Here is a 19,995-nt window from a genome sequence, read left to right on the forward strand (position 1 = left end):
AAAATCGGAAACGATCGTGCGACGAAAAAATTATGTTGCCTACAAGTAAGGGTAGGCAAAACCCAACGCCAGGTGGCGCTCTCATTTCCGCTGCCTAAATGGGTCGAAAATACAAGAAACTATGTAGGGAGGAAAATGAGAGCGACAGAAAGAGAGCGCCCAGTACATGACCCCCATTGGTCACCCACCTACCTCCCCCTCTTGCCGCAATCCCTCGTGACCACTCGACCAGCCGGTGACCAATCCAAGCACCACCAACAGCTCCAATAGTCATGTGCGGAAACTTCAATTGGCATCTGGCATCTGAAAGCGAGACCGAAATACTGCCCAAACGGAACCTCACACATGAGACGCCGCCAGCGCAGTCGCTGTCGACTGCGGCAGCAACCCTCCACCCACCACCACAAACACACACACACACACCCATCGACGCCCACTGACCAGTTCGAGCCAGCTCGCGGTCGAACAAGTTCGACGCGTCTGGCTCTTCGCCGGTTGCAAACGGACATCGAACGAATCGACTTCACTTCAACTTGAATATATGGTGTGCAGTGTTTATAGGCGATCATAATCAGTAGCAGGTGTCTGAAAACCAACTTATAGTTATTGTTGCCTGGTTATTTAAGCCGTCTTTAAAAGTCTTGAAAATGTAAATTTTTATGGCAAATTTCTGGATTTTTGGAATGTCTTTTCGCCTGAATCAGAGTTAATTATTTTTGGTTTTTAAGTTGTAAGTCCGAAAAATTTAGATGCACAGATAGGCAACATAATAACCACCCATTGTCCCTTTTAGATGATTCAGTAACAATATTTTTTTTTTCGAAATTTTCACTATTTTTTCATATAAAAATGGTAAAATTTAAAAATTTTAGCTGGGAATGCCACTCGATAGGAAATTAAGCTACGAATTCAACAAGGTATGGCATTCCACATTTGAACTTCCATTACAAAAGTTGCGGGTAAAATTCTGATACTTTTCTTACTAAAAATCAAGACCCTTTTTTTTTTACCAAAATTATCGTTTTTTTATTGGTTTTTTAGTTGTAACTTCGCAAAATTAAGACTCAGGGATGCGAAACATACTGTTTCTTGCAGCTGACAACCCAACCTAACGACCCATTAGCATTTTTAGATGATTTGGTAAAAATAATTTTTTTCGATATTTTCACTTTTTTTTCGAAAAATCGTGAAATTTAAAAAATTTTAGCTGAGAATGCCACTAGATAGGAAATTAAGCTACGAATTCAACAAGGTATGGCATTCCACATTTGAACTTTCATTAAAAAAGTTGTACGTAAAATTCTGATATTTTTCTAACTAAAAATCGCGACCCATGTTTTTAACCAAAATTATCGATTTTTTTATTGGTTTTTTAGTTGTAACTTCGCAAAATTAAGACTTACGGATACGTAACGTACTGTTTTTTGCAGCTGATAACCTAACCTAACGACCCATTAGCATTTTTAGATGATTTGGTAAAAATAATTTTTTTTCGATATTTTCACTTTTTTATAAGGGGTAACATCACGTTTTTTTTTCGAAAAATCGTGAAATTTAAAAAATTTTAGCTGAGAATGCCACTAGATAGGAAATAAAGCTACGAATTCAACAAGGTATGGCATTCCACATTTGAACTTCTATTACAAAAGTTGTACGTAATATTCTGATATTTTTCTTACAACAAATAGTGACCACATAGCATAGATGTTGAATCTGCGATTTAGTAGTGTTATATAATAATATACTAATATAGCAACCTATGACTTTCTGCACTTTGCTCTGCTCCAGATCGGACTACAAGGACTCAGTATTAAATAGTCTCTATTGGACTGCTTTTTGTTGGAAAAGCGGCGTACCGCGGTTGAAGGTGGGCAATTAATAACAGGGTCCTGCCGAATGTGTGGACCCCACTTGGTGCGCATTATTCATTCTCCATTTGCAAGGGGTCCTGAGTTCTTCGTCCTTGGTTGGGGCTTTAGTCCATTCCCTTCCTTTTCAAAAACTCGAAGCGGATACAAGGACTGCGATTCGGTCTGTGGCTTTACTTTCAGGCGGGTGTGGGAAGGGCGGAAATTTTTGGAGGGACATTGGGGAAAATAAGGCTGGAAGGATGTGAAGGCGACATTTGTTCGTGCAGCGACTAATTCAAGTATGTGTGTATAATACACATGGCGGGTAGCTCACACACATGCGACCATCTCTTTCTCGCTTTTCCTCTCTACAAGGGTGAAACTTTTACAGTTAGCTGGCAGAGATTCTTTTCTGATGATAAATTAATTTATTATGTTCGAATTGAAGCACTCGCACAGCTACCAATGTAAGCGGATGTAGCCTGTATTTGTATCTGTGAACGGAGTCTGCCAGGATATGCATACACATACGTATGTACTCGAAGTGCGTGTATGTGCCATTTCAACCCCTTCGAGTGTGCACAATTACAAAAACAACTACAGGAATAATGAACAACACCATCTGACCACTTGAATAATTTCAAAGTGGCGGGCGGCAGAGGGGATCTCTTGCGCCGGGTGATGTTTTAATTGAAACCCTGGCCGGGAATGGCTGCCACAGCTAGAGCAAAACCACCCAACATCCACCCACAGTCATCGTAAATGCGAAGGGGTTATTTTGGCACCGTTAAGCAAACATGGCGTCGTCCACGGGGGCTACGCAGATCTTGCGAGATCCCCAGGCCTCCAGCTTTATAATATCTATATATATATATATATGCATATATATATATATATATGGAGCACAACTTTTACACTTCTTTGCGCATTGTTTTTTATCATTTAGACGATGCTATTCTTTTTTCACGTTACCAAAACAATAAAAGGTCTCCGTCTCTGCTTCTGGCTTGCCAATGCCAATGGAATGATACCACAAACTTCTTGCACAGACGCGAATCGTAGGGCCGGAGGTGGGTGGGGTTTTGGTCAGAGGGGGGCTAACGGATGGAATGAGTGGGTGTCTCACCCGGAAAGCAAAGAAAGTCAAAGAACAAATGTCTATGGGTCCAAAGTCAGAACACATTCATATTCGCCAGTTACTCCATAGGCGACTGATCAACTTAGCTTCTTCCCTTCTTCCATGGTTATTTAAAATAATGATTAAATTTCACAAGACGAAAATTCGATTGGTAAGATATGCAGCAAAGTATTTATAAATTTGTTAAATAGTTCTATATAACTTCTATACATTTCCACTTTCCATTTTTGCAGTTGTTCATGTGATTATTAATGCATGCATATTTCAAACGGACTAATACACCCGGATTTCCAGGATATGCGGACAAACCGTAAAGGATGCACGCGCATTGCCGCCACAAGCAAAAGGCAACCGAAAACGGGAATGAAAACCGAAACTGAATCCGAATCTGAAGCGCAGACTATAGCGGCTTTTTCGTAGCCATTCCATTCGTTTCGTTTCCGCAGCTCCATTTTACACAGAAAGAAATATAAGCGAACATTAAGTAACACATTAATACGAATGATAATTTGTTAAATGGCCTTCGTATAATGAAAAAAGTGTATGTCACACAAATATATTTCTAAAAACTAATAATATTAATATGTATTCGAACTGTTGTGCTTATTATTACAAGTGTAGTGCTCGGGCAGTGGGCAATGGAACCCTGCCTCAGCCTCTTCGGATCCCCGTATCCCCTTTGCCCGCAGGACACACACACGGACACACACATTATGTACCCGTGCACATGCATGTGTGAGTGAGTGTCCTGGCGCTGGATATCGTGCTCTAGAGACCAAATGGAAACTTAAGCCTTTCTTTTGTGCCAGCTAAGGACTCTCATACTGTCCATGAACCTTTGTGGCGTCATAAAGCGGGGGAGGGGTGGTGGGTGGATGGAGTGCAAGAGCGGATGGTCGAGGTCCTTTCAATGCATCCTTTTTGGTGCGAGCGAATTTCGTGTGTAAGTGAGTGTATGTTGTATGTGTGTGTGTGTGTGTGGAGTGCAAGTGCACATTGTCTTTGCATGTGTGAGAGTATGTGTGTGCGGCAGTGGCAGTGTGCGTGTGCGAGTGTGTGGACACACGGCAGGACACCAGGCACGCTCGTTCGCGCACTCGCTGGTTCGTTAATAAGAGCCCCAAAGCGCAGCTCCGGCGGCATCCTCCGTTGTCCTCAGGGGAAAGCTCTGGCCCCCGACATCCTGGTCCACCCGTCTCCACCCCCCTGAGGATGCACAGCCACGCCCCCGGCGACCGTCCCCCTGCACAGGCGCTGGCTAACTTGCGCCATTGCCCACACACACACACACACCTGCACGGAAAAAAGTATACAGAACACAGAACTCACTCAATATATCCGACATAACTTACTTATTAAAATATAATTAACTATGAAAAACAAAACCTTGACGAATTAAGCCAAATACAATTTTGTATAATTTCATATACTTTTTATACAGCTTAATTTAGTTAAATAGTTAATACAATTATTGTGTTACTCTCGGGACTCATTTTCTTCACATGTAGAAAAAAGAACCAAGAGTGTGAGTGCAAAAAAAAAAAAAGAGAAATAATGAATAAAAGAATCATTAAGCCGGCGTGTGTGCGAGTAAAAGAGTGAGACGGGCTGGGGGTCAGGAAAACCCCCCCTGGAAAACCTGGCCAGTGGAGAGTGCAACTTTTCCGCTCGCCCCTCGTCGACCGCTTCATTCTCTTCTTGCATGGCTGACATTCAATGACTTTTCTAACTTTTCACTGGGTTGTTTGCATTCTTTAAGCCGACCCCACCCAACCCCACCACCTCCCACCAGCGACCGGAGCCACCTTTTTCAACCAGCTCCACCGCCGCCGCCACTGTTTTTTGTTGTTCCTGGGACTCTTTCAAACAAAAACGCGAATGCGAATGCAATCCCGAGTTGGCTTTGCCTTTGTAGTCCGCCCATTTTCCCGCTTCTCTTATTTGGAAAATCCATTTGTCCACCTGGCCCACGCACACACACACACACACACACACACACACACACACATACACGCCCCCTGAACACACACACACACATAGCTGCGTAAACACCTGGACCAAACTTTGTTGCACAATTACAGAGCTGAAAAAGCCAAGATAGATGGGCAGGCAAATTAAAAAAGTATATATAAATAAAATGGAAAATAAAACGTAGTGTCACTGTGGAAATTGTGGAAAAAGTAGCGTGTTTTCGGATTCAGCTTCTTTAATTAAACTCTAATTGCGTGATTAGTGAGAATTTAGATGGTGCGTGCCTATGACAATTGCCCAGGGGTAAATAACCAGCAACTCAACCCTTTTGGGAACTCTGTACTCGAGCACATGCTGAAATTTTTATGACAACCAAAGAGTTGCGATGCACTGAGATAAGAAATGCTCTAAATAAGCTATATGCTTATTTCGATAATCCTGGGAAATACAAATTGCAATGTGTTCAAAAGATATTCAAATATTACTCCCAAATTAATTCATTTTTTAACAACCCCTTTAAACGTATTTAACATCTTTGCTTTGAAAATTAATAATATTTGTATTTTTTTTTTTTGGAAATAGGAAGTAATTCTTTTCCCGTGTGCACAATTTGCATGGCTACACGTTTTTCGCAGAGCTCACCTGAGAGAGAAAAATCAACCCAAATACGGGCTCTAATTAAATTCCACACTCGGCTTAACCCCCTGATGTTTCCTGTTCCGGATGATGATGATGGAGATGCTGTGCATACGAGTGGATTCTCTCTGTCTAAATGGCATGGCCAAAGGTCAACAAGTCGGCCCAGCGAAATCCCCCGAAAATGATGTCGAAAAATAACTAGTTTTCCAGCTCATTTCGAGAGTGATCTGTGGCCCAGCTTCCGAGATCAGTGGGGTTAATTGGTTTGATCTCTGACCCGCTGACCCGACAACAGCTTCCCCTTTTTTGCAATGAGATGAGGAGATGCTATTGAAAAAAAAAACAGAAAATATATACAAAAATTTGCCACTTTCCCCATTAAAAGCCCAAAGTACATTCAAATGAGCCACACAGACACGCAGCAACCCCTGGAGCAGGACGAAGGACCAAAAGGACCAACAGACCAGAGAGCCAAAGGACCAAAAGGACCTACATGGACCGGTTCTTTGCTGCTCCTGCTGCCGCTGCGGTTGGATGCCTTTTTGTGCTAATGTCGCACTATTTATTAGCCTTAGGATTAATAAATTTTATTTGGTCACCGTCTTAATGAAATCAGCCGGGCAAAAACGTGGGGCGGGATTTTTGCAGATTCCGGATTTTGGAAGCCATTTCAATCTGCTTTTTTGGGCTGCCCAGGGGGCATATATGCCCCATGTGTCTCCTGTTTGTTTGTATTACTCACGCAATCGCACTGCCCTGAGATATTGTATCTTCACACACCCACACACACACACTCCTTCAAACACCTACACACTCACAGTTGGGCAAACCACACACCCACACACAGAGGCTTAGGCAGGATGCCGTTTAAAAAGGGTGTTTTAGTGCTTCTTAGATATAGTAAGCCACTTTGTCAATGGTTTTGTTAGTCTTTGCTTTGTTAAGTTTATAAAATTGAGATGGTTCCATACTAAATATTTAACATATCGTTCGCCATATTATCTATTTAGATGTTAAAGCACAAATTAATTGATTTCCTTAATTGTTACCCTAACGTTATTATTATATTGCAAACCCCCTTTTTTCGGAGACCATGCCGATGCCCCCAAAACCATTCACATCCACATTGGGAAAGAGCTCAGAAGTTGCCAATTTGCCTTTTTGAATTTACGCATAGCTAAAAGTATCCTTTCGGTAACCACAAATATTTACCCAGCTCAAGGCTCAGGTCCTGCGGTTGCCTCTCTGCCAACCAGACGCGAATGCGGATGTGGATGCGGATGTGGAGATGTCCTGTTCCTTGGCCTCCGGGCAACTTGCAACTCGCCCGCTGGCTCCCTGGTAATTTTCAAAATCTGTCGGACCATCATTTTCAATCTCTCCCCCGGCGAACGGGCCAGAACTTATTTTTCCATCACCAAGTTTTTGGACCAATGCTCATATTTACACATCCTTGCCCGCCTTCGAGTGTGTGCGTGTTAGTGTAGCTGTGTTTGTGTATGTGTGTGTGTGTGTGTGTGTGTGTGGAAGGGACTTTTGAAATGAGATTAAAAACGGCAAATTCCTGGCTGAGGGCTGCTGGCTCCTGGCTAAGAGTAATGAATGCGGTTTCTGCCCAAGTCAAATTTTAGAAAGTGTTTTATTTGACTAGGTCTGCGATGCGCCCCTCGGCACAAAAACACAAACACACACACACAGCCAGACGAACCACACACTCTCAGACCAAAAACCCTTTCATATATGCACTCACACTTGGCCAGACGGAAATTGGAAAATTCGGTAGAAGTTAAATAAAAAAAAAAAAAAAAATACGGCTGAGAACATATTTAGTGGCGGCGAAAGTGAGACACTTTAATTAGACGCCCTAGACGCATGGGAGTTTCAATATTTAAATTTAAATACAATATATTGAGTGTTATATTCTAAGCTTTTTACTACCAACTGAAAACTAAACATACTGACCACAAACTACTATTCAAATAAAAGAATATCTGTATATCTTTGAAATCTAAGCTGCCCCCGGGGCGAACAAAGTTCATGAACCGACATAGAGGCGCTATCGAAACGTTTATCGGGATGCGGCTGCCTATAATCGAAAACATTGAAACATTTTGTAGGCATTTATGCAGCTCATAATGATTTACGACGCGATTTCGAGGCTCTCCGGCAACGAGCACGTACATGCCACAAGCTGCTTCCCGGATTTCGTGTTTTTGGCTCTACATGTTTTTTGTGCATATATCTTGTTTTTTTTTTTTTTGTATTTGGGCAAGGTCGCGAGTGGTAACCTTTAATCTCGGCGTGCGTGCCTCCCAGTTTTTTGGTGGCCAAGCTCCGAGAGTTCCTGTTCCGATCGCGAGTCCTTTTCTATGCCGATTTGTAGCCAGGCTGGCAGCTGAAGACGTGAAATGTTTTCGAAACAATCGAATGTCCGCCATGACAGACCCACTACTCCCTTGAAAACTTGGATATTTCGAATGGGTGGGGGGTGTCCTTTTTTCGAAACAAGTTTCCGCCGGGGGTTGCAAAAGCGTCGAATGTCCTGCCATCGAATGCAAAGCTGTAGCTCAGCAAATTACCAAAGGCCAACATGCCGGATGACCAGCGGCCAACCCACCACACCCTTGGATTCCCCCGATTCCCTCGATTCCCCGGAAACCCCATGATTTCACGAAATTATAGAGCCAGCATGGACTGCCAGAGCCTAAGCCAGGACATCGCACCACCCCACGCCCAGCGATTCCTTGGCCCGTTGTGTGTAAATATTTTGAGGCACGCGTGTGTTCCTTGCTCTCATTATAAAGTTCGGCAATTCAACCCCGGCAACAACTGCGATTCGAAATGCAAACTACATCATTTTCATTAATGCGTAGCATTTAATAATTTACAAATAGTCAACTGAACTTCAGTTTAAGCTTTGACTTCATTGTTGTTTTCCCCTTCGCCTAGTTTTTAGCTTCATTTATCGTTTAAGAATATTGAAAGTCCTATTGAGTGATATTTTTCATATTAATGAAATGATAAAAAATTAGGTACCATTGTGTGGTTTCGTTACTCTTTCAGCTAATTCAGTTAGAAATATTTTCCAATTTAATTTTTCAATGTAATGCTAACATCTAACATCTTTTTGCAAACCCAAATGAACCCTACTATCCGCAAAATACATATAATACAAACAATCCATCCAGGTTGTTTTTATAAAAAAATTGTCTAGCAATTGGACTTATGATATCTCTGTTAATTTGAGATGCCCATATGAAAAGTATATCCGTTTTAAAAGTACGAAAACTATTGAATCAATTCAGCGCACATCTATTGAATTCAAAAAAAATACAATTCCTTTAAACAAAAACACTCTGTAATGAAGAAAAGTTAGGAAATCTATTCGTTTAACTAATGTGCAAGTTAACTTGAATATCTTCCAGAAGAACGACATCTATTTCCGGATTACCAGAACGAGAGGGCAAGCCTATTAATTGATTATATAATCGAAACAATTGCCTCGTAAGCTCCCAAATGAGATGCGTACATCGGCGGGCTGCGTGGCTAAGTCGCTTTCTAATTATTGGTAATCCCGAGGCCAACGGACATCTTGGAACCCATTCAATCGGGTTGAATAGTGGGCGAGAGCGAGAGGCAATCGTCGGTAGAGTGAGGCGGAGCATAATGGCGGCAGCGGGTGGATTTCTGGATTTACGGCTCGATGGTCCCCCTGTCCGTATGTCCATGTGACCGTATATCCCTTTTGTCCGCGCATCCCAATGTCCCAATGTCCCCGTGTCCGATTGTCCACAAAGGATGGCCATAGCGCCGGTGGTGTTTGCTTGCCGGCAGCATTAACCCTTTTACAGCTCATGAGCACATATACCATGGAGAAGTCGCTGCCTTTGTGTGGGTCACCCACTCAGTGCGCCTGCCTGTCCGCCATCACAAGGAGTCGTTGTGGCGAGGGGAAGGAGGTTAAAACACAGGCAAGGACCCATACTCATTAAAAGATTCTGACCATTTGAAAGAGAATTTAACCTTTTGTCTTCCCAGGCATCCGTTGGCTCTGTGCGATATATGTATGTATGTATGTATGTAAATCCTGGCGCATCCTTTCGTGTGTGCGTGGCTTTTTTGCCTTCTAATTGTCACTTGATGGCATACATGGGGCTGTATGTGCGTGTGTGTGCAGTGGGTGTAAATTAATTTGAGACTACTTGAAAAATATTTAAATAACGCATGTGTGCTTGCGTGTGCTGGAAGGGAAAAAGTATTCCAAACAAATCACAAACAGATATTTCGGCATCCATTGTTTTAGGTCTAGACAACATTTGCCATTTCCTCTCTATCCCAGGACAACCCATCAACATCAAACCCATTTCAGCTGCCCCACCCACCTCGCATCATTTTGATGCCCCGGGAAGTCCCTCTTCAAGGATTGTCAAATATCCGTGGGTTCTTCACAGGATTATGAAGCTAGCTCCCCTGACGTCACATTCTCGGCCCCTGAAATGTATGCTATGGTATTTTGCTATTCCAAACCAACGCAAATGGAAGCGAACATATTCGTTAATTGTTTTTATACAATATTGATAGCTTGGGAAAAATGTTCATTACTAAAACCTAAACGCCAGTCGGTAAATTATGTTCAATGTTAATTCTGCATAAAATGAAAAGGTAACAATGCTTAACCCTTTGATGCCCATCTACGAAAAGAAAGTTGTACCAATTCAAAATGTAAATTTGAAATTGTGATTTACAAGCTATTGTTCGATGGAAATTAAAAATATGCTGAAACTTAATCCGATTATGTAAATAACCCACCAAGCTCGCATTTCTCCCGTCAATATATCAGATCTATAAGTTACATGAGCTCTGGCTCCGATTCATTTTCCCTTTCTCTAACCACATTGGCTATATATAGTCATCTCTCTTGCCCTTCTGGCTGCGAGTCCTTCAGTTTATGAAATTAGGGGTTGATCTACGCTAGAGATCGTTCGCAACCCCTAAGTTTTAGGGAAGTCCGAGCGATTGGCCGCTAGAAATTCTGATCAGATCGGGGAGTTGATTTCCGTGTGACCTCTAGTTTTCGGATAGGGAACAATATTCCGGACGTGACTGTCAAAAAAAAAGAAGCGTACAGGATTTTGGAATTCTAGGTTCCGCCATCAGTTGTAGACATTCCCTCGACGAACTAGGCAGCTGCTTCGGTAGCGGTGCTGGTTTAATCAAGATTTTACAATATAATACGGATTGAGGTTCTAACAATTGCATCAAGTAAGTTGGCAAAAACTCTATTATTTAGATATATTTTTTAAAAATTTTAAAACATATTTTCGATGTTCAATTCAATGATTGAATATAAAACACAGAGTTTTCCTTTGCGATCAAAATAAAAATGTGGTAAAATATTAAAATGTACTGTTCAACAGAATTTCAAATTGAACAAGGTTTTAAATTACTTTTCCAAGACGCAACCCCTATAAAACCATTATTATCTTAACCCATCGACGCCTTAATCAATTTGAACTCTGTCCCGCTGCTAATCAAGATGACCAGTAGCAGTGATCTCGACCCAGAATACCGAGAGTCCAAGGGCCAAGATGACCAGCGAGCGAAGATCAGGAGCAACCCTTGCCGAAAGGCGACGAAACGAGTTTCTCAAGAACCCTCATAGGGGGTTCATCTTAAAGGTCCTTGAGATGGCAGTCGACACACTTCGCCAATTGCCCAGTGGTCAAGGGACCGGGGCCAAGTGGCAAAACCCCAATTAGGCATTTTCATTAGTGTCGGAAAATGCAAATGATTGATCGTATTTCCCTCGGAAAAACCAAAGACAACTGACAGCGAAATCAGCGCTAAAATTAATCATGTTTGTACGTCAAAAAAAAAAGAGAAAAACTTTGGCTGCCACTGCGACCTTGTCGCGATGCGAAAGGACTCGCCAGGACTATTCGAAAAAGTGGTCGGAGGTGATGATGCCGGCGGTGTCGGGTTTCCAATGCCTGTCAGTGTTGTTATTGCTTTTTTATAAGCCATAAAAAAGCATAAAAATTGCACATTCGCCGGCTGCCCATTTGCCAGATGGGCCACTTGACGTCGTCGAATTCCCGACGGGAGTTCGGTCTCCAACTTTTCTGGGCCATAACTCTTCGAGTAATTGACAGATTGCAATTAGAAATCGATGCAAAAAGCCTAGTGGCCAACATAGCAAAAAGTATCGAGTTACAATTCGAAGAAGAAACGAAACAAATTTGCACCTTTTTTTTTTTAGGGATGAGAGTTGGGGCGATTTCCCTTTCGGCCGGGTGGAGTCAACTGGAAAACAGTTTGATTTGGATTATGGATTCTGGTTTAAGCTGGGTCAGTTTAGGGCTGTCAAAGAATGCGCCCTTAGGGAATTCCAAAGTATTGCCTGGTTTTTGGACACTCAGTCACAAAATATGCAATAATATTTTCGGGTAATCGATACTTAAGATGTGAATATTCAAGAATGAATAACTGAAGCATCGTACATATACGATTATAGAAATATTATTTCAAAATGTGGTAAATTTCATTGCGTTGCAACATATTCTTTCCTCATATAATTCATTAAGCAATCGATCGAAAAGACCAAGATTGATTTTAAAAACCAAACCAATTTTCTCAAAAATAAAAACCACACTCCAAACCCTTTATATCAATTCACTTTTACTACATATGCTTGTTAGCCGATAGAAATGTGTATATCGAATTTCAGTTAATCACAAAATGAGCCCAATATCCCGGACTTGGGATATTCAATGGCCTGGAATCCCCCCCTCCAATAGACCCAAAAATTGGAAATGGACGTGGGGCAGGGACTATTCAAATAAGTGAATGATAGATGGCGAGGGGGAGGGATATACATACACATATGTCTAGAGAATGGGGGGGTCGAAAAATGCTTGTTGCCGCAAAAAGCCTTAACAGTGGCCATAAAATACCCCATGTTTCAAATAAGAAACCCCAGCCACCAGAAGTGACAGAGCAACCCTCTCTATATATTGTAGTAAGCCTGTATGTAAGGTTCTATCCCTCGTCCAAATGCTCAAAGTGACCGGCCGAATCGTAAAAATGTAAGACGAAAACGAGCTCAAGAATAAAAACACATTAGATACAAGCAAATATCCTTTCCGCAGTCGCATGTCCTTTGCACACACAAACATTGGCGCGCACATACAAATTTATCTCCATTTGACCCTCTTCAAAGTGCTTTTTATAGTCATTTAGTGTTTTGGCCCTCCCGTCAAGTACTTTTATTATACACGTATAAATCCAATTCGGCATTCGGCTTGCATATATGTAGGGTCCAAGGATCCAAGGACCCACGGATTCCCGTTATGTTTGTGGGTGTTTGGATGGATGTGAAAAGGTAGGACGAAACGAAACGAGAGTCCAACTAATGAAACGGAACCAAGAGTCGGGAAAGGACCAAGGACCAAGGACCAAGGACCAGAGACCAGGGACCAGGGACCATAGAACCCAGGGACTTTCCTTGGACCGCGGCGCCCAAAAGGACCACAAAACACATGCATACACAATGCCCACGGCAACAACAAAAACAGCAACAGTTTGGTTGTCAAAACTACACCCGGAAAAGGCAACCCACACGCATACACAGCGAGAAAAGCCCTTTTATGCTTAATTTGTTATCAAAATATTTCAAAGAGTATTCATATAAATACAATAAATTACTCCGAAAGAGTAACATATATTTTTAGTTAATTCATCAATTGCGATCTTGGGGAGCATAAATTTAGTTGAAACTTTTTTTTTTCCGGTGGACATATGCAAAGCAGATGCCAAGGTCCTTTGCCGGTCGGCGTGAGTCCCACCCAGCGAGTCCTTTTTAAAATTTTAAGACATGTAAAAGGTCCTGCATCGTCCTGCGCGACGGCGATTCGGCAGTATCCAACTCCCGGCTCCCACTTCCAACTTGCAACCCCCCGAAGGTCCAAGGATGGGCATTCGAATATGTATCGCACGAAAGGATCTATAGTCCTGTATGTGTGTGGGTGAGTTTATGGCCTTGTATGTTGCCAATGTTATGGTATTGGGGCTGGAATATCTGTTCGTTCGTTTGTTTGTTTGCTTGTCGTTCGGTTGGCGTTTGTGTGCGTGTGTCCTGTGTCCTGTGTCCTGTGCTGTCCTGTCCGGCCTTACCGAATTTTCCCCCTTTTTTTCCGGCCCCTTCCCCACCGTCGCCATGCGGAATTTTCCAACCCAACATCACCGCATCTGCAAATGTTGTTGTCCTTTGGGTTGTTATTATTTTAAATTTCTGTTTTCAGTTGTTTTTTTTCTGAGTTTTTTTTTTGTCCTCGGTTTTTTGCCCTTGCCTTTTGCATGTGGACGGCCCTTTTCCTTTTGGGCCATCGCCATTTTGGTTCACTTTTTTGCCATACAGCTTCTTGTCCTTTTTTATTATGTGTTTTTATTTTTTTCTGCTGATATTTTTAAAATAACATTTTGTAGTTAATGCTAATTTAAATTCATTGTCAATATGCTTGTTTTTCCTGAACGACTAAAGATGCTTAGTAAGTTTTAGCCTTTGAAGCGATGCTTTCTAGCAAATCAAAGAAGCCTAGTCTATGATATGATTTAGGCTATCCACAAGAAAACCCATTTTCGAAGAAGCCGCAGCCACTCACAATTTTTCAACCACTTTGCACAACACAAAAAAAAAAAACGAGAACAGACAAAAAATGAAAACCCTTTAAAAAACAATACACGAGCTGTAACAGGGCCATTAATTTCCCAATTTACAGTCTATTCGCAAGCCGTTGCCAAAATTGTTTAAGGTTTTTGAAACCCACATACATAGACACACACATGAAGATGCTGATAGATGTGTGGGTGGTGTGAAGGGGTGTGAGTGTGGGCCAGTGGCCATATGTCCATTTTGGAGAGGAATTTCCATCCAACGAGGTGTGCGGTGCGTGTGTGTGTGTGTGTGGGTTGTCTTCTTCAAGGACCGCCAGCGAATGGGGTGGTAAATGCTGCCCAAGGGACTTGTAGCTGGATACCAACAAAGTTTTTCAAAAAATAAACGAAACGCAGAAGAAAATACGAAGGAGAAGCCGCCAGGAGCGCAGCAAGGACAATCGGCCAGGTGGATACACACCAATGCCCTTCCTGATCAAAAACAAACAGAGGAATCTCGCTAAAAGAACATATGCTCTCGCTCTCCATATATTTTTGAAAATTAATTTGTGAAGTATTATGCATATATATATATATATATATATCTATATATATATATATAGTACATAAGATGTAAGCCCAAAAATTACAGTATAAAAGTAGGGTGCTTTAAGGTCTAGCAAACTGATTCTCCTGACCGAAGGCAGCTGAAACGCAAAAGAAACGCCGCCACATGGTTTTATTATATTGTGAATGTGATTACCTTAAGGATATGCAATAAGCACACACACACACACATACACATGCCCAAGAGGCAGAGATCCGGGAACTGGGAATGATGTGTGGAGATAACCAGCGTCGGCGGAGCAACCCATTTCGAGGCTGGACAGGCGACGACCCATCTACCATCGCCCTTGCCATCTGCAGCCCAACCGGATCCCCATCCAGAGACCATCCTCCATATCCTTGCCATCCTGGCCCATTGCATGCCCAGCAGTCAGTCGTAAAAGCCAGCCGAAGGAGCGATGGTTGGGGTGGCTGGATAGCTAGGTGGATGGGCGTTCGGTTGGGTGGGGTACTGAATGAAACGCCGGAGCCACAAAGATACGCGAGATACGGATGCAGAAAAAGTATCTCACAGATACAGATACCGCGCTGAGCGCTGCATGAGCATTTTCAATTAGTGCAGACAACGCGGGGCCAAAACGAGGGGCATTTACGGATTTCTGGATAAACACAACTACACATGTTTGTTGGCCAATTACTACAATAAATCACTAAATAAATATGAATGGAATGCAGTGTAAGCGACCTCAATCAAAATGGAAGAAAGTTAAATTATTTTTATTAGAAACATGTTTGGAATAAACAAAAGATAATTAAATTTACCAACAATCGGTTGTCTATCTATAGTGTTGCATTAAATGTTTGCATGTATTTGCATCCTTTTCAATGCAAAAGTCCCTCAAGCTGCCCTCGCTGACGTCGAGTCATGTGCATGGAATGAGTTGCAGTTGATGCAGAATATGAAAAAAAAAAAAAAAACGAATAGGAGAAATGAAAGAGGATATGAGGGAGATGTATGCAGATGTCATGTGGACCGTGTGCAGCACGTAGCATCTGTGGACCGTGGACCACCTTGGCGAGTCCTGCGAGTCCTGTCAACCGTTTTTGCAGCCTTTCTGCACGTTCATCCTGCCAACTGCAACTGTGCGAATCTTGACAAGGGGCAGGGGGTAATGCGTAATGGCTAGGAGACGGGGTAAAAACCGAGGCAAACCGAAAATCGAGGATAAGAACGGATAATCTAATGTCGCAAGGATCTGCCACTCACGGCGAGTCATCGTCAACCCAACACACACAGCCTATAAATAACTGCAAATAAATCAAAATCTATCAATGCGAACAATTCGATGTGTTACAATTGACTTCGCCGATCAAAGCCGTCCTGCCTCTGGCTTCGCTGCATTTTCGTCCTTCTTCCTGCGTCCTTTCCATTCGTTTTTTTTTTTTTTTTGTCATACCTTTTGTGTGGAGTGCGCGACCAGAGAGTATCCTTTGTGTCAATATTATTAGCAGCAGCCGAAGCAAGCAATCGAAAGGATAATGGCCGAAAGGGTGACAGGGCACTGGGTTACGATATGCACCGGAAAAAAATGCTCCCCAAATCATTGGTTGCCTTAATAAAATAAAAACGCTGGCGTTGGAAAATACTACGATTTTAAAAATAACATTGCATATGTTTTTATTTTTTAATCGTAGTACTTATTATCTCTTCGCGTATTTCAATTAATGTAAGTACTATAATTTTGGAATATATATGATTTCAGTTATTAACAACGAAGTGGGCTATGGATTTTTCTCGCCGTGCAAAATGTGTGGCTTTCGAATTTCCACCACTCCTGGCCGCAGTGAGTGTGCGAAATTTTACAGTAATTTAAAAGAGAAAAAAAAAATGTTTCACCAATTTAATCAATATTACACAACCCATTCGAGAGATACACGCACACCAGGCGTATCTGATATCGATGCGCTTCCTAATGGACACTGCGCTCTAATTTTATTTATGATCTAATGTGCCGAGGGAAAATCGGAAAATCGGAAAATCCGCGAGCCGAGGTGCAGGGATGCAGGATGGATTTCAGGTCGAAACGAAGGATGAGTGTGAAAGGGCATGTATCTGCGGACTGATATCCCGTTGTCTGCCGATTGAATTTACGCGCTCTGTTTGCCATTTGGCCTGTGTCCTGTGTCCTCTCTTTCCTTTCATCCTGTCACTGGGCGGTGGGCAATTTTTTAAAATAATTCTCTGCTATTTTTTTTTTTTTTTGTTGGTTCAACTTACCGCAATACAAACGAAACTGAATCAACAGGGGCGGTGAGAAAGGGAAAAAGAATTTGGCAAAGAGAGTAATGTGAAAGTGACGCCGAAATGATTTTGTAACTAATTAGAGAATGGATAAGCCTCACAATTGGGAACAGACAAAATTATAAGAATATAAAACTAATATTCTATGCCATTTTTAAGAAAGTTTAGTAATAGTATCTATCTAAACGGAATTTTGAATACTATGATTTTAGCGACAACGCAATAAATGGGAAATAAATGAAACGATTTTCATATTAGCAAGAGTTACGCTCTTAGCCCTTTCGCCGTTCCCATCTGGTAAAAGACCCAATCTAGCTAAAGTGGATAACCCACTAGGATGAATCAGCTTATATCCCCTCGTTGACCGACGAGACATTCCGCAAAATCATTTTACCTCCTGTGTCCTTAATCAGGAAACCCACAGGACACAGGACAGGGTTAGGCCAAGATCTCTAACTGCCAACCGAAGAACTGAAACCGAAACCGAGGAAACCGATGGCAAAGGCGAAAGAAAACCCAAAGGGGCCCCCGAGGGCCGTTTTGCACTAATTAATAACAGTAAATTCCCCCAGCGGAAGGACTCTTCCTCTCCCTCTTGTTGTCTCTCAAGCTCACTTCGTCCTTTTTGGTTCTTCAGGACATTTTACGGACAATCCTTTGGGTTACTGTACTGACAGCTAAAAAATGTCGCATAGTTTTTTACGTCTTAACGAGTGTCAACCACCGGAGTCAGGAACTCAGGACTCAGGAACTCAAATGTCCTGCTGCCTATGTCTGCGCATGTGTGTGTGTCCATGTGTGTGTGTGCTATGTGTGTCCACTGGCAGATTCTCCCTTTTAGCTAAATTGGCAAAAAAACATCCAATTCATACCATTCCGCTCCATTCAACGATGACCCCACCCACTCAACCTAAACACAAGTCTATTGAAACCCTCCTTACTACGCAACTACGAAACGATGCTAATTCATATTCAAATGAATGCGAAATAAACCCCAATCACAATTATTATGAGACATGTTAAATGGACCAAAAGTCCTGACAACCAACAACAATGATGCCGGCACACAAAGATGCTGAAACTCACACACCCATCAGTTGGCCACATTTGTAGTGCAAGATGCGCATGTCCTGTCTGAAATCGTCGGACCAACGAGTGGACATGTGGAGGCTGGTGGCTGGAGAAGTTAGAATGTCCGGAAGGGGGTGGTGGGATGGGGAGTTCGTAGGACGCGGGTTGGGTCAACAAAAGAGAAGCCCCCGGAATTGTTCGTATTTCAGCTGTGAATTAGAGGTATTCATTTGCATACTGCACATGAACACATAACCTGCAGCAGCGCATTTTGAATTCCTTCTTTCGCTTGGCGAATCATCATAGGTGGCAGACGGTGTTACAATACCATCACTTGGTTGTGTTCGAATTTAAAGCCAAGGTTGGAGAACGACTTAAAGAACCTTATTATATTATTTCTTCTAAGTTTCATTCTTCTACATTCATTAAGCCTCTCAATCGATTAGTTCTTAACAATATGACATTTTCTTCAAAGGGGATCAGTAATTCGAATAACATTTCGCTGACTTAAGTTGAACAATCTGGATACTGGATTTTCCCGTGGGTGGTGGGAATGGAAGTGGCTTTTCCTGCGCCGCGCCAAGCAAATAAACATGCTGTCAACTGCCGTCTGACATCGCACGTCCTTGCCGCCTGCCGCCCACCGACCACCGACCACACACCGCCCACCGCCAAGTGCCGCCTCCTCCCCCCCCCCTCCCCCTATATTTTATTCCTATCGCAGGACACAGCCACATTTGCATACGTGCGGCCAATGTCCCAGGACAAACACACACACACACACATGCGTTTCATGTGGAAGGGCCGTTGAAAGTTTTTGGGAAAGAACTTTCATTAAACAATGCGACTCAGCCGACGAAGGTCCAAAAACTCGGAACACACAGGACTCTGGGTCTTCAGCTCCGGCTACCATTCAGCTCCAAGTCGTCCTGCCCCCCATATCCTCTGGCCACACACTAAGAGAATCAACAACATTTTATTGAAATTGGTAGCTCTAAAAATGCAGATTATAGTATTACCTAAACTTTTTTACAAGCAAAAAGAATATAATAATGAGTTTTATGAAATAAATCAAATTGCAAGCCGATTTGATGGGCTTTTATCTACGGAAATAAACACTGTCTTCTTTTCTTTCAGTGTTCAATGTGAAGCAGTGGGTGAGTGCGTGATTGTTGATTGTTGTGCGTATATGTATGTTTTTTTTATGTTTTGCTCTGTTTTGTCAGTTTTTTGAGTGGAAATCAGGGGAGATGGGTGGGGGGGGGGGGTTTCATGCAGTGGAAAACTGAGCGGAGAAAGTGTGGTGGAGGTCGCGGAGATTTTTACGCTGCTAGCTCCCAGCGCCGTTCAGTCTGCGCCCCCACAAACGAAAAAATGGAATGATTTTAATATTAGCTAATGGATATCGCGCCAGCACAAACACATCACACACATGGGCGTTCGTCCTTAGGTCCTGTTCCGAGCCCCCCCCCCCCTTTGACTGCTCGCCTCCGCTGCCATGCTTTTCCCGCATGACGGTATGATATTTCAAACGCTTAATAATAGCACTCGAAAATAAGGAAATGACACAGCCATTATTTCGTTGTGCTCTTTATTTATTTTTTTTTTATTATTCTGCTCCCAACCACATTCATATTCATATTCATATTCATATTCAAATCCAAATCCAAATCGCTGACAGCGTCGCGCTTTTTGTGGCCCAATTATTTTGAAATTGTCGGCGAAATGCAAACGTTTAGTTTTTGCGAATGGCTGCACAGGATTTAGGGTGGGCAGATTTGCGATTTACCTCATCAGTAGGCACG

At 42.4% G+C, this 19,995-nt stretch overlaps 1 long non-coding RNA gene across 3 annotated transcripts in view; it reads right to left on the bottom strand.

Moving 5' to 3' along the window:
- Positions 1–19,995, bottom strand: part of lncRNA:CR44357 (long non-coding RNA:CR44357) — a 239,347-nt gene that overhangs the window by 75,604 nt on the left and 143,748 nt on the right. The gene's annotated exons all lie outside the window — the stretch shown is intronic.

The sequence above is a fragment of the Drosophila melanogaster genome, chromosome X, assembly GCF_000001215.4.
Source record: "Drosophila melanogaster chromosome X".
In the NCBI taxonomy this organism is placed as follows: Eukaryota; Metazoa; Arthropoda; class Insecta; order Diptera; family Drosophilidae; genus Drosophila; species Drosophila melanogaster.